At 32.9% G+C, this 13,843-nt stretch overlaps 1 protein-coding gene across 7 annotated transcripts in view; it reads left to right on the forward strand.

Moving 5' to 3' along the window:
- Positions 1-1,466: 1,466 nt before the first annotated feature.
- LOC106474819 (cyclic AMP-dependent transcription factor ATF-1-like) overlaps positions 1,467-13,843 on the forward strand; it is a 29,975-nt gene continuing 17,598 nt past the window's right edge. For 4 of the 7 annotated variants that reach the window (XM_022403117.1, XM_022403120.1, XM_022403121.1 and 1 more), the window contains exon 1: positions 1,467-1,585. The gene's annotated coding sequence lies outside the window, so the exon portion shown is untranslated. Of the gene's footprint in view, positions 1,586-9,032; positions 9,185-13,843 lie in introns of all 7 variants that reach the window. The other 3 variants (XM_022403118.1, XM_022403119.1, XM_013935507.2) reach the window with 2 other exon arrangements.

Below are 13,843 nucleotides of genomic sequence, written 5' to 3' on the forward strand. Positions count from 1 at the left end.
CAGACAAAAACTGAGTATTAATATAATAGATTATCTGGTAAAAATAATGCAAGATCCAGTTTACATAACACAGACAAATTAGTTTATTTCTTCTGTGACGTTTCTACAGTGTATATTCATGTTGATACAAGTTCAAATATATAAACTAATAGCTGGTGTACCCGTCCCCTGGACAGAAGTTATGTCAATATATGATTAGTAAAAGGTTATTTTACGATATGAAAAGTTGCTTTCCTTATATTAACTGTAAATAACACAAAAATGCCCATAAAAACTGCAAAACACAAAATGGGAAACCCCAGATTTACAAATGTCTTCGCATGGATTCAACAAACTTTCATGCCAAATTTGGTGAAGATCCATCTACAGGGGGCGAAGTAGTGGTAAAAATGAAAAAAAACAAAAAAACGTTCATACATTTGAAAATTTGTATGTATCCCCGCATAGACCTAGTGAACCTCCATACAAATTTTGGTGAAGATCCATCCACACCTAACGAAGTAGTTACATGGACATACAAAAGACAGTACTAATAGCATTAGTGTTAATGTTATTCAGTTACTCGATGAATTACGTGATTATTTAACAAAGCTAATTACGTTAGGCCAACGTTTAAATGCAGAGTTTATACTGAATGTATATAAATATATTACAGAATTTTTTTTCTAACCGACTGATCAACTTAATAGACTAAAAACACCGAACATACACAATCACTCACTAACTTCTCTGAATTATCATTTTCTACTCAATTGAATACTTCCTTGACTGACACTTTCTAACACTAACTGCTTTAATCGTATTTCCAACTAATATATGTACCTACCTAGATTTCAGTGGAATTTACTATATCTTAACCCCTTGCGCCCTCTATCTAAAATCTAAATTAAAATACTGAAAGTACATCTTACAGCCCATGCAACGATTGGACATATCTACCAGACTAATAAAAAAAAAATACTAAAAAATCTTGCCGCATCAGTTACTGAACTCCTCTTGATAAGATATCAGTTAATTATACCCATTTAGATCATACTGTAAATTAACTTAAACATAATATACTGTAGTTTATAAAATTACTTACAGGGCTGTATTATAAATTTTTATCATGAACAAAACTGGGCGTAAACGGTTTATTTGGCGAATTCGAGTTCCTGTTTTCTTGGTAATTTTCCAAGAACAAAACAGGAAAAGTAGTGCAGCTTTATTTATTAAGATTTCTGTAAAATCAAATACTTACATTTTATGTAGACATAAGCTATTAAATATATAAAAGTTGTGTTGCCCTTTATTACGCAGATTACTCATATTTTCCTTCTATATGAAGAAAATAGGAATAAGCAAATAAGCTTAGCCTGACGTTTATTAAAGGACCAATGAAGTAACACCATGCACTTTTTATGATGAGTTAACGAATAAGATCCTAGCACCATGATGTCATGCGGAACAATACAATTTGGTCATACGTGTAAGAAAGACTCATTCTCAATGTGACGGAGCTGTCGTATCTTGACGTGGCTGCTACGTTTTTGAAAATTTATCCACTCGGATTGTGGCAAAGTTGGTGACGAGAAATACGTAACTGGTAAGTTCTCAGCTGAGCATTAATAAAACTGAGGTGTGTTGTCCAGTGGGTGACATAATGTGGGGAGCTTACACCAAGTAGTTGTGTTAAGTGCTTAAGTAAAACTGAAAGTGCTTTGTTTTTGTTATTTGATCAAGCGCACTTATATCTAGGAATTGTAACAAACTGGGATCTACACTGTAGCTACACTTGAGCATTTTTCTGACATAGGCTTAACATTTAATAATCTTATATAACTTTTAAAGTTTTGTTTTAATAATGAAATATTAATATCTGAACATTAAAACTCGTAACTTCCAAGATAATTATATTTACATTAACCGTGACGTAACCGTCTAACAAAAGCAGCATCCTGTTTTAATGGTCATGTAACTTAAGTTAATTGCTGGTAATATAGTGCGAATGTGATATTGTATGTCGAATGGCGAAATACTAGTAGTAGTAGTGTTAACATTTTGAGATAAGTACTGATATTGATAATATAGTAATGCACATCTAGTTCTAGCGAATTCAAGAAAGGAAAACGAAAAAATTTTGACGTTATGTTGATAATAAAAGAAATCAATGATATCTTTTTAACTATTACATTGGTATTGCCCACTATAGTATTAGTCGAATAACTGCGAGATTAGGCTTAGGCTATGTATTCAAATAGCGTTGGAGAAAATCGGGCTTAAAAGTTAAAACAAATGGCGCTGGAGAAAAGTAGGCTTAACACGATAACAGTAAATAGTATTAGTAGTTGCAATGCCTTTTTTTTTTTTTGTAAGAAGTTACTTTATATAGTTTGTCGAAGGTTGTTCATTAATCTCAACAGTAACAAGTACAGTATAATAAGTATACTACCACTACCAGTAAAGCGTAAGGTTACCTGATTTTCGGAGTGAAAAATTGGGGCGTTTTAAATTATATTTATAACTAAGTATAAGGAGTGACGCTGCGTAAGTTGTAACTCACGCTGTTACTGTGTAAGTGTAACACTAACAGCTCTGAAACAGTTTAAATGACACCTTTTACCATTTGATAAATATTCTTATGTTTATTGCATCGCATCTTAAAACGATAGACAAACAAAACCTGGTAAAAAACGTATCTAGTTATAAATAATAATAAATGAAAAATACGCCTAAGTTTTCTTGTGAACCTACTCAATAGATAAATGTTGTTTCGTGTGTTTTTTGTTTTTTTTCGTAGCTGGCAGGTCTTCAAATCTCCACCCCTACGGTGCTCAATGACAGGTTAGGTTAAGAAAACGTAGCAGATAGGGAGGGAACACTACCGTGTGATCTGTCTGTCAGGTGATTGTTCAAGTCCAAGTAAAAAAACAAGCAAACTATAATTACAAACCATACATATCAAACTCACATTAACTTAAGGTACAGAGAAACTGGGACAGTGATACTTTTATTGTTTCTGATTGGAGAAAAGAGACTAAACATTGGGATGATCCCAGTTTTACTGGGATATCTTGTAACTATTACTACAAATAATTATTGTACTGATTTCAATATTGTGATTAATAAAGTGTCCACCAGAGAATGTCCCTCCAGGCAGGTATAACTGTGGAAGGATATTGGTCCTGCGGCCTTTTCTGGAATTGTCTGACAGTTCTACAACAATGTACTCATACTTGACATTCAATAATGTTCACCATACATGAGAAAAAGGATTTTATTGAAATTTTAGTTTAAAAATGAGCTATCATCACAGAGTAAATTTCATTGAAGTATTTTTTTGTAGATGCAGTTATTAATGAAAGTGCCTTACTTTTCTGTTGCAACACTTACGAGATTTTCACTAAAGAAAAACAAATAATTTTTAAAAATGTTTTTTGATTGTTTTATTTTTGAAATTTACTCCTTTTTTGTACTTTTTATTGGTTAAATCTGAAACATATCATTTTTATGGAAATTTCAATTGTTTTATTTATTGCTCAGTTATAAAAATTTATCCAGTTATGATTGGTGATGATCGGTGCAGTAGTTTCCGAGATCTGAGTTTTGGACACGTACATCGCAAGCTCCATTACAATAAGATACCCTAGCATATCTTCACTTATGTTGTTTGATATTCACATTACATTAGAGTATTTAGAAATTTTTTTTACAACATTTGATCAATGAAATGGTTTGGATAACATTTAACTATGTTTCCTGTTCTCCAGATGCGAGAAAGTATATGAATCACTGCACAGAGAATATACACATGTTAAATATTATTATACCTTGTTCAATTTACCTTCTTAAAAATGAGCTTAAGGCTAAAATTTTGTCAGAATAATTACATGTGACATATGATAGGCCTTCATTTCTTCACTGGCTCTTCCAATTGAAGACCTGTATTCTAGAATTAGAGAAAATTACTTAATAATGAACTTTTGGTATGCAAAAGAAATTATGCCAGAAGATTGTGTTGGGATTTTAAATGCAATATTATCTGTGTTGGGAGTAATTATCTTGCAGTATTCATGGGCTTTCACAAAATACACTATGCTCCAGTTTATTATGAGAAAGTTTAAGCCTCGTTTTTAGTGCCAATATTTTTACTGTCCAGTTTATTATGAGAAAGTTTGAAGCCTGGTTTTTAGTGCCAGTATTTCTACTGTCCAGTTTATTATGAGAAAGTTTGAAGCCTGGTTTTTAGTGCCAATATTTTTACTGTCCAGTTTATTATGAGAAAGTTTAAGCCTGGTTTTTAGTGCCAATATCTTTACTGTCCAGTTTATTATGAGAAAGTTTAAGCCTGGTTTTTAGTGCCAGTATTTCTACTGTCCAGTTTATTATGAGAAAGTTTAAGCCTGGTTTTTAGTGCCAGTATTTCTACTGTCCAGTTTATTATGAGAAAGTTTGAAGCCTGGTTTTTAGTGCCAATATTTCTACTGTCCAGTTTATTATGAGAAAGTTTCTTTGATAATCCTTTGAAGTGAACTGTGGCCGTTTTGGTTTCTGCAAAGAAAAGGAATCCCAGAGGTTATCTAAGTTTTCAAAATGAATCTAGTCAAGTAACTCAGAATACATAAAAAGCTACTGAACTTGCATAAGATGAGCCCCTTTTTTTTTTTTAGTTATTTCCACCAAAATGCACAATGAAAAGCCAGCACACCCTGTTTTTGATTATCAAAATTCTCCTTCTTAATTCTTGCAGAGTTATGAAGATAAATAGGACTTGCTATTTGGGGCAATCCTTTTCTACACTTTGCTTTTCTTTGATTTTAAAGTGTTGCTACCATAGTTCTTTTAGTTTTTTTCTAGAAATTTCAAAAAACAAAGTTGACAATTTGCCAAGGAAATTATTTCATTTTCACAATTTCAACACAATTCACGATTTCAGACTTATTAGGCCCAAAACTAGTTTATTGTTTTAGTGTATGTAAGAAAAATGTTAAAACGATTTCCCAAAAAGGATGTTGACAAGTTTTGGATGTGTCACAGAAAGGATTTTGACAAATTTTGGATGTGTCACAGAAAGGATTTTGACAAATTTTGGATGTGTCACAGAAAGGATTTTGACAAATTTTGGATGTGTAACAGAAAGGATTTTGACGAATTTTGGATGTGTCACAGATCACAAAATTCTGGTTTTAATGATATTAAATACAGCTTGGTATCAATTTTTTCCAGATAGGTCATATTTTGAGAATTCAATGAACATACTTTTATTTGATTGTCTGGACCTTTGTGATAACGTCTGTTTGTTTGTATTCTTGTAGCATGCTGCCCCCTGGTGTCTTTTTGCAAACCACAAGTTCAATGTATTGATAAAATTTGGATATGTTTGACATTATGAAATTTTTCATCTTCCAAAACATCTATCTACATACAAATTATTTTGCAATGTAAACATTGTAAAGACTAAAACAGTAGTAAAGAAACTTGTTACCATATTAGTACTGTTGTTTTTAATAATATTTGTTTACATTTTGCATTACATTTTTTGACTGTGAGCATTATTTTAAAATTTGATTTTACATTTTAGTTTGTTTTGCAATTGTTTGGGAGGGGTGCCCAGTTTACCGTTTGTATTATGTAATCCAGTATCTATTTTATTGAGCTTACCGGTAAATATGTAAAGTGTAAACATAACCACAACACTTCGAAGACCATGATATGGTTACTGAGAGGGAATGAAAGACTGTCTAGATTATTAAAGTTTACAAACATGTAACCACAACACGTCGAAGACCATGATATGGTTACTGAGAGGGAATGAAAGACTGTCTAGATTATTAAAGTTTACAAACATGTTGTAAAATCATAATCTCTCGTGTTAGTATCTGTGTTTTTCGATGGATCTTAATAATTTGAATGTTAAAACTTTACTTAAATGTAGCTTAACCAAAATTCGAATGAAATTAGTTGTTGTGCACCTGTAAGTTTCAAATTTTGCAATATTAATCCCATGTTTGTATTGTTAGTGTAAGATCAAGTTATGTAAGCCTAATGGACAAAAAGTTTTAAATTTCAGTAATTATTTCATTTCTTGATAAATACAAAAACTAATCTTAGTTTCTGTCCATGCTATTATGTTAGACAATGTCACACTCAAAAAAACATGAACAGTTTTTTTGCCATTTGTTTTCTTTACCATAATTGAAAAGTGCACATGTTGGCTAATACTGCCACAATATTTAACTTCCAAAATGTTATGGATGCCAGCAAGTGTCAAGTATTTTTATTATGTTACATATAAAGATTATTGTCTAATATATGGAATTAGTAATGGCTTGAATGGGTAATGAAGAAAAACTTTAATATAAGTTTAACATAACAGCAAATGTACAACGTTTCGACAAGGTTTTGTCATCATCATTTGAATATATGGAATTGAAAAAAGTGGATTAATATGTTACTCTGACCAATGTATACACTAACATGGAAAAGCTGATTTACATTCAATGCAAAAATAAACTTGTACAACTGACAAAAGGTAGACTTTATAATTAAATTGTATGAAAGAACACTAGTTTGTCGTTGTGTATGTTTGTAACCAAAAGTTGCTTTCTGTCAAACGTGGGTTGAGGAGAGTTGTGTTTCTCGATAAAAGCAGAACATTGTGCTATATAATTAGTATTGTTGGTAGAAACAATATATTTACACGTGTACACACCGTATATAGTTTATTACATGCTAGGTACGACTGTTGAAAACTAAACATAATCATAGTCACTTTGATTGAAAGGGATTTTTGTTATGTTCGAAAAGACCACATTTTATTTAAAAAGTTTTAACTGTTTTAAATAATTTGTGTGTGTTATTGGCTGTTTGTCAACATTCTGTAACTTTGATAATACAGCTACATTCTCCCTACCACCAAGTTATTTATAGTTAGTGTTACTATCCTGCATCACACTCCCATGTTTAAGTCACAAAAACGTCTCTAAGTAGACATTAATGTTTTCAATTTTTTTCTGTCTTAATAGAACATTTTGGTAAATGTTTTGGATCCTAGATATATATATTTGTGAAGTGTGGTTTAGGTACTATTATTTGCTACAAAATATTAATGCTGGCTTCGACTTTTGAAGACACTAACAAATGGTCCCTGTATACTTCGCTAGCAGCTTGAGTATTGTTAGTAGTAACATCAGTATTCTTCTCTAAAATTAATTGTAACTATGTCATACTTAATTATTTCATGCATTACATATTTATAAATACATGTCATATTTATATGCATAAATCTTTTGTATCTGGTGTTATTTTAAAATATTAAAACTCATTTTAATTTCACGTAATACTGTTTGTATTTAACTATTTCACAAAAGTTAAAAGATGCTCATTTTGAGTGAAAACTGCTGTATCCAGGCCATGAGCACCTGAATCAACAAAGTCTGCAGTACTTCACAGCTGACAGCAACCCTGTACTATAAAAAATATTATTAAAAGTACCTGTTTAAGTGTTAATTATTGACAAATTAAAAGTAATGTGGAAAACTTTGTGATTCTTATTTCATTATTACTTTAAATGAATAACCACTTGGGTACAGTATTTATATCCATGATATTGGCTAAAACTGTAGCTCCCTCTGTCACCTATTTTCTGATATTTAGCATGGTTATGCCATGCAGCTCAAATTGGGATTGAAAAACTGTCATGGCACTAGCAAGTGAAACATTTTTGTTATTCACAATTATAGTAACTTTCTGTACTCAGAATCTTGCAATATAAACGACTGACTCGGGTACTGACACTCAGTAGTAAGAATCTGTGAATTTTCCTTCTGAAATGTTTACTAGTAATTTTTTAAAGTGTGTTCTTAAGTTTTACTGCAGCACTAACCAGCTATTTGCAAGTGTGACACCCTTAATTTTGAGCCCTGTAATGTTGGGCTAATCTAACTTTCTGTGTAAGTGTAGATCTGAGTACAAGACTGTACTGCCTTACACTTATATCAATGTCAAGTTTAGTGAGGACTAGTGACAAGTATCTGAAAATAAAATAAATTGGAATTTACTTGAAACTGCTTAGGATTTGGTGGACAAAACTGCATGATTCGTGAGGTAGTGAAATCTATACTATTGACATTCCTCTTTCTTAGCTTCCTACAATCAAAGGTTCTGTGGCTGAGTATTGTCTGATGGTTAGCATACCAAATTATGAACCTGGTGTTTCATTTGTTCACTTCCCATTACTGCAGAAACAAAACACTCCACACTTTGGGGCTATGGGTGCATTATAAGGGTGGCAGTCAAATCCCACTATTTGGTCAGGCATGATTAGACTAATAGACGTATAGTTATTAGCGGATACTGTTGACTAGCTACTTTCCCTCTAGTTTTATGAGTTTAAAATTAGGTATGGCTAGCACAGATAGTCCTTGAATAGCTTTGTGTGAATATATATGAAGCAAAATCCAAAGCTTTTGGCTGTTTGTATTAGAGACATTAAAATCTTTTTTCGGATCTTTGAAAGTTTTCCAGTAATTAGTATTGCTTCAAAATCATAATAATATTTTTCTTTAAAATTTTAATTTTATTGTTACTTGAATATTATATTTGTTTTCCAGTAATTGGCATTATAAAACAACCATTGTAAACTGGTGCAGGTGAATTTATAAGCTATAGGGGGTGGTTTGGAAGCTGGAGAATAAAAACAAGGACTTAGTGCTTGAATTTATCTGTTGTAAGCCTGAAACATACAATGTATTATAAAGTAATAACTACTTCTATTATGACTGTCATCAGTCAACAGATTTTTGTTGTAAACTTATGTATATCCTTTGCAGACGAGAGATGTGATACACTTCATTCTGTGGCTTGTTTTTCTTTTATTCTATTTGTACATTTTTAAGTCTTCTTGTTGTAGAGTTAGGGTTTGTTTTTCGTGTATGTAATTTAGATGAAAAAAAATGTCTCAGCAATTATTACTATAAAAGGTTACACTTTATTTTTATTTTTTTGAATTGAATATTTTGACTCCAAAGTGTCCGACAATATTCTGTCTTTAGAGCAACAGCAAATCAAGTAGAAGAAAGAACTGTTTTCACAGCTATTATTGCCACATTTAGTTTGCTTGTGGTTTTTAATGAGCATGTGTATAAAAAATATGATGAAATACCTCATGAGACTGCAGAATATAAGAACAGCTGATTGAAATCAGGTTAGCAATAATTAATCATCAATTTAATCCTAAAAATTTCAAGTCATAATATTTTACATGATACAGTCAGAGTGATTGATTCAGAATATGTACATGAAGTATGTATAACAAACTTAAGAAGGTTTTTTTTTCTTTTTGTATATATATATACAGACTAAAACAGGACGTACAGTGAAGACATTGAAATGATGAATGCTATTCAGTTACTGAAGTATGGTTTTCTAATGTTAATTGTGGGAGAAAAAAAAATTAAGTAAAGTTTTGACAGCTAAGTAAAATATTTTTGTGGAAACTTATTTTTTCTCTTTGCTGTATGGTAGAACATCGGACTGTAGAAGTTGAGAGGTGTAGATTTCTGAATTATTGTTGAATTAATATATATGAAGACCATGCCATTAGGAGGAACATTTTCATATTTATAGTTTTACCATAAAGTCCATAAAAATTATATGTTTATCCTTTTGATTGGCAAATTAAGTATATAATGAATTCACGATGTTTGCATCTGGTCATATTTTTTACTATAATTGGTGCATTTTGGTCGACCTTTTTATAATAATAAAAAAACTTTCTAGTATGTTTTTACACATAGATATACTTACAGTATATCTAGAAGGGAATATATAAATCATGTTGATCATGTATATGTGTCTGTGATATTTTGATAATAGGAGTTTTATAAGAAGTGGGAACCACCTTTGGAATTAATTGCAGTCTTGTTTGAGTCACTCTTCAATTGTTGGTGAAATAGACAACTTGTCTAGTACAGTGGAGATTCAGGGTTTTCCCTTTCCTATGTCAAGCAGCATTCCCAGAAGCCTGAGAATGGTTACGTTGGATTCCGGTCTAGGCTGTGGGCTGAACAGGTTTTGGATGATATTTCACTGCCAGAATGTGACGTGTTGAAAGAGATGTGGTCGTACACCATAGAATTTCATCAATACAGTCCAGCTCATTTCAAAATGTCACAATATATCTAGGCACTGATAACTTCCTGTACAACTAGACCAAGGGTTGGCAACCTGCGAATCTCGGGCTTTACTCTTACTGTGAAGAAAATTTGAGAATCTTTCAGGCACAAGGGTGTTAAAAATTTAATCTCAACAATTGCAAAGCCACATCGGGCTATCTGCTCTGTCCACCAAAGGGTAACAAACTCCTGATTTTAGCATTGTAAATCCAAAGACTTACTGCTGTTCCACAGCATGATACAGTATTGTACTCATCACTCCTCACAGTCAAGATGACATAGACTTATACTGGGCTGGGTTGACATCAACCCCAAACCTGTTCACCCAAAGTAAACAATGTGTGATATTTAATGTCTAATAGATTGATTTGCCCATTGTTCTTCACTAACATTGATGTTCAAAGCATTACATATATAGTTTCTACAAAAAGCTAGTCATTACAAATAATAATTCTATTGAATGTGTTCAAAAAATGAAGGTTTTTCACATAAAAGGCAACTTTTGGTGTCACCGAGATAGAAGTGGGGAGGGGGGGGGTCTTGTAATCATACACTATATTACCTTGGTCAAGAGTTGGAGAGAGGGCAAAAGAATATTTATCATCAAGTTACAAGCAAGTAACCCAGTTGGGATACATCCCATAGCCATTGTAACTGTACGAAGCTATACATGAGCTAATAATGCTAATAATTAATTACACAATGTTTATTTGTGGTGTATTTTTTTTTCTGCAGATCTCATAATAAATATAAGAAATGATATTTCCCTGCTGTTTTTTCCCTCGCTTCGGCGGCTGCCCCGAAAATCTGAGACTTATCGTACCCAATATTAATTAATTACTTTACTGTTTAGTCTGTGCGAGGGGTCCCATTTACGTATACACCTTTTACTAGGGTCTTTTTCACGTGGGCTGGGCGTGGCCCTGTAGTTAGCACGACGGATTGTGAATCTGAGAGTTAATTTTTCGAGACCTGCTGCCGGAAAAAGACGCTTCGCCAGGGCCTCCGAGATTACTGTCGGAGCCTCGGCTCTGCACTTTGGGAACGTAAATGTGCAATAAGAGTGACAGTCAAATTACATTATCCGATCGGATAAGAGTATCCAAAGAATTGAGACGGGAAAAAAGGTTTGCGTGACTTTTCGTGAACTTCTGAAACAGTTTGTTCTATACTGTAGTTTCTATCCTCATGTAATTTCTGTAGTGTATATTGGTGTACAGAAGACATTAATACTAGAAGTAAACGACCTTATAACACCAAAATGTAGTTTTATTTAATTAAACACTCAACGTTTCGCTTTACAGCTTCTTCAGGAGCGTTCACTAAAACACAATCCGAAACTGACAATACAAAGCGCCCCACCCCAGTGGCACAGCGGTATGTCTGCGGACTTACAACGCTAGAATCCGGGTTTCGATACCCGTGGTGGGCAGAGCACAGATAGCCCATTGTGTAGCTTTGTGATTAACTTCAAACAAAACAAAAATCCTTTCTTCACATTAAAACTAACATTGGAATGTTGTGTAATTTCAAATAAGATAATAATAAGTGTACACTTTAAAAGAAATCCGATGCTGGATGAGTTGTAACTGAAATAATAGAAGTTACTCGTTTGGTGTTTGAATTGCTCTCTGTTTAGCACGTGCTCCATAGGGTCCGTAATCCGATTGGTCAGCAGGAAGTTTAAGGATTTACAATGCAAAAATCCGGGGTTCGAAACCCCGCCGTGTGCGGAGTGTTGATAGCTCGTAGTGTGGCTTTGCGCTAAAACAACGTCAACCTATTGGGTTCAGCGTACAGGCATAAACAACAGGTTTATGCTAATAAGAAGCGAACTGTAGTTTTTTCTAGTGCGCAGGTTCACTAAATGCTAATAAAACGCGTGCTTCTTGATGTGTAGGTGTGATACGTGTAAACTGTCATCGCCGATGTGTACATGTTTATGTTGTTACTATTTTAACAAGATTCACACGTACATAACTATCGGTGGCGTGTGCAAACAACTGCAACACACTATATTGATGTAAAAGACAAAAGAGTTGACAAATAAAACTCCACGTGCTTCATTTCTTTGTGATTAAACATGAACGTGCATACTTGACAGAATAAGAAACTAGTATGCAGTGGGAGTATAGAGATGATGTTTGTGAGAAACAGTTCTCGAGAGACTGCATTCATTTTTAAACACGTGTATTTATCTCCTAATGCTTTATTAGACGTTCCTCCTGACTTGCTGCAGAAGTGAGAGCCAATAAAAGTATTGTGGGTTTATTCTTTATGCGGGGATGGAATATGATTTTTGTCCTCTACTCCTTATGAGATCGGAGAATTAGCATTTTAACGATGAATATCTAGATTCGTAAAATATCAAGAGCCCCCCCCGATGGGACAGCGGTAAGTCTACGGACTTACAACGCTAAAATGCGAGGTTCGATTCCCCACAGTGGACACAGCAGATAGTTCAATGTGGCGTTGTTATAAAACAAACAATCAAAATAAGAAGAGTCCCCCTAGTGGCTCAATGGTAAGGTTTAATACCTATAACGCTAAAAAACGGGTTTCGATACCTGTGGTGGGCATAGCACAGATAGCCCATTGTGTAGCTTTGTGCTTAATACTAAACAAACATATCAAGTTGTATAAAGGAATGGGTGTGTGTGAATCATAACTCAGACGAACAAATATCAGTTTGTGAATTTTTTTTGTAATGAGTAAATCATCAACAGCACAAGCATATTCAAGTAAACATAACCTCTGTTTAATTGCTGATTATATATATATATATATATATATCAATAAGAAGACCATTATTCGTAAAGGTGGATTGATGATTTTCTTAACAGTTAACATTCTGTATGTGGAAATCGGAAAATTAGAAAAATACCATGCGTTTTATTTTTATTTCCCACCGATACAATGAATATAAATTTTTTATGAAGCATTTTTAGACCTAACAGGCTTTTTTAAAAATTAATATTATTACTATAACGAATACTGAAATATTTTAGTATAGGCTTCTCCCAATTATTAAAACCCTGGGGTTTCTTCCGGTACTTGTTAGGCTTAACTAATATTCATCAATTGTTTGATTTTTAGTACTAGAAAAGTCTGTCATGAAAGTTTAACAATTTAGAATATTCAGTTATACTTGGCATAAGACATTATGTTAGGCCTATTATATTTTTTAACACTACATTCTTAATCTCGGCTCTTAGAGATATTCATAAATTAGAATAGATTATAACAATAGTATTTCAACCACTCTATATTCGTCATATCCATTGACGACGACGCGTTTTGCACAATCCAGAGCTCTTTAGGCCAGCTGGAATACAACGAACACAGTAATCAGTGTTGTCAGATCTAAAGTATGAAGTTATCCTATTGGAACACTGCAAATATTCAAGAACTAGCGAAAGTATCCGGCTTCGTTCGGGTTATTACTTTGATATATTCTAGATGCCACTATATGTCACGTTATCTACCCTATATAAAAGCCAGTGTGTGTTACGTCACGTCACGCTTGAATTTTTTCCTTTTTTTTAAAACTTAAATCGTTTCTGAATTAAGGTATTTTTCTGTTATATCACCAACGTTTTAAATAAAAAAACACCTCTTTAATAAACGGAGACTCTAAATTAAGAAATCAAATAATTTTTTTCCAGTTTTGTAGTTTATATATATTTCAT

Source organism: Limulus polyphemus, unplaced genomic scaffold, assembly GCF_000517525.1.
Source record: "Limulus polyphemus unplaced genomic scaffold, Limulus_polyphemus-2.1.2 Scaffold7722, whole genome shotgun sequence".
NCBI lineage: Eukaryota > Metazoa > Arthropoda > Merostomata > Xiphosura > Limulidae > Limulus > Limulus polyphemus.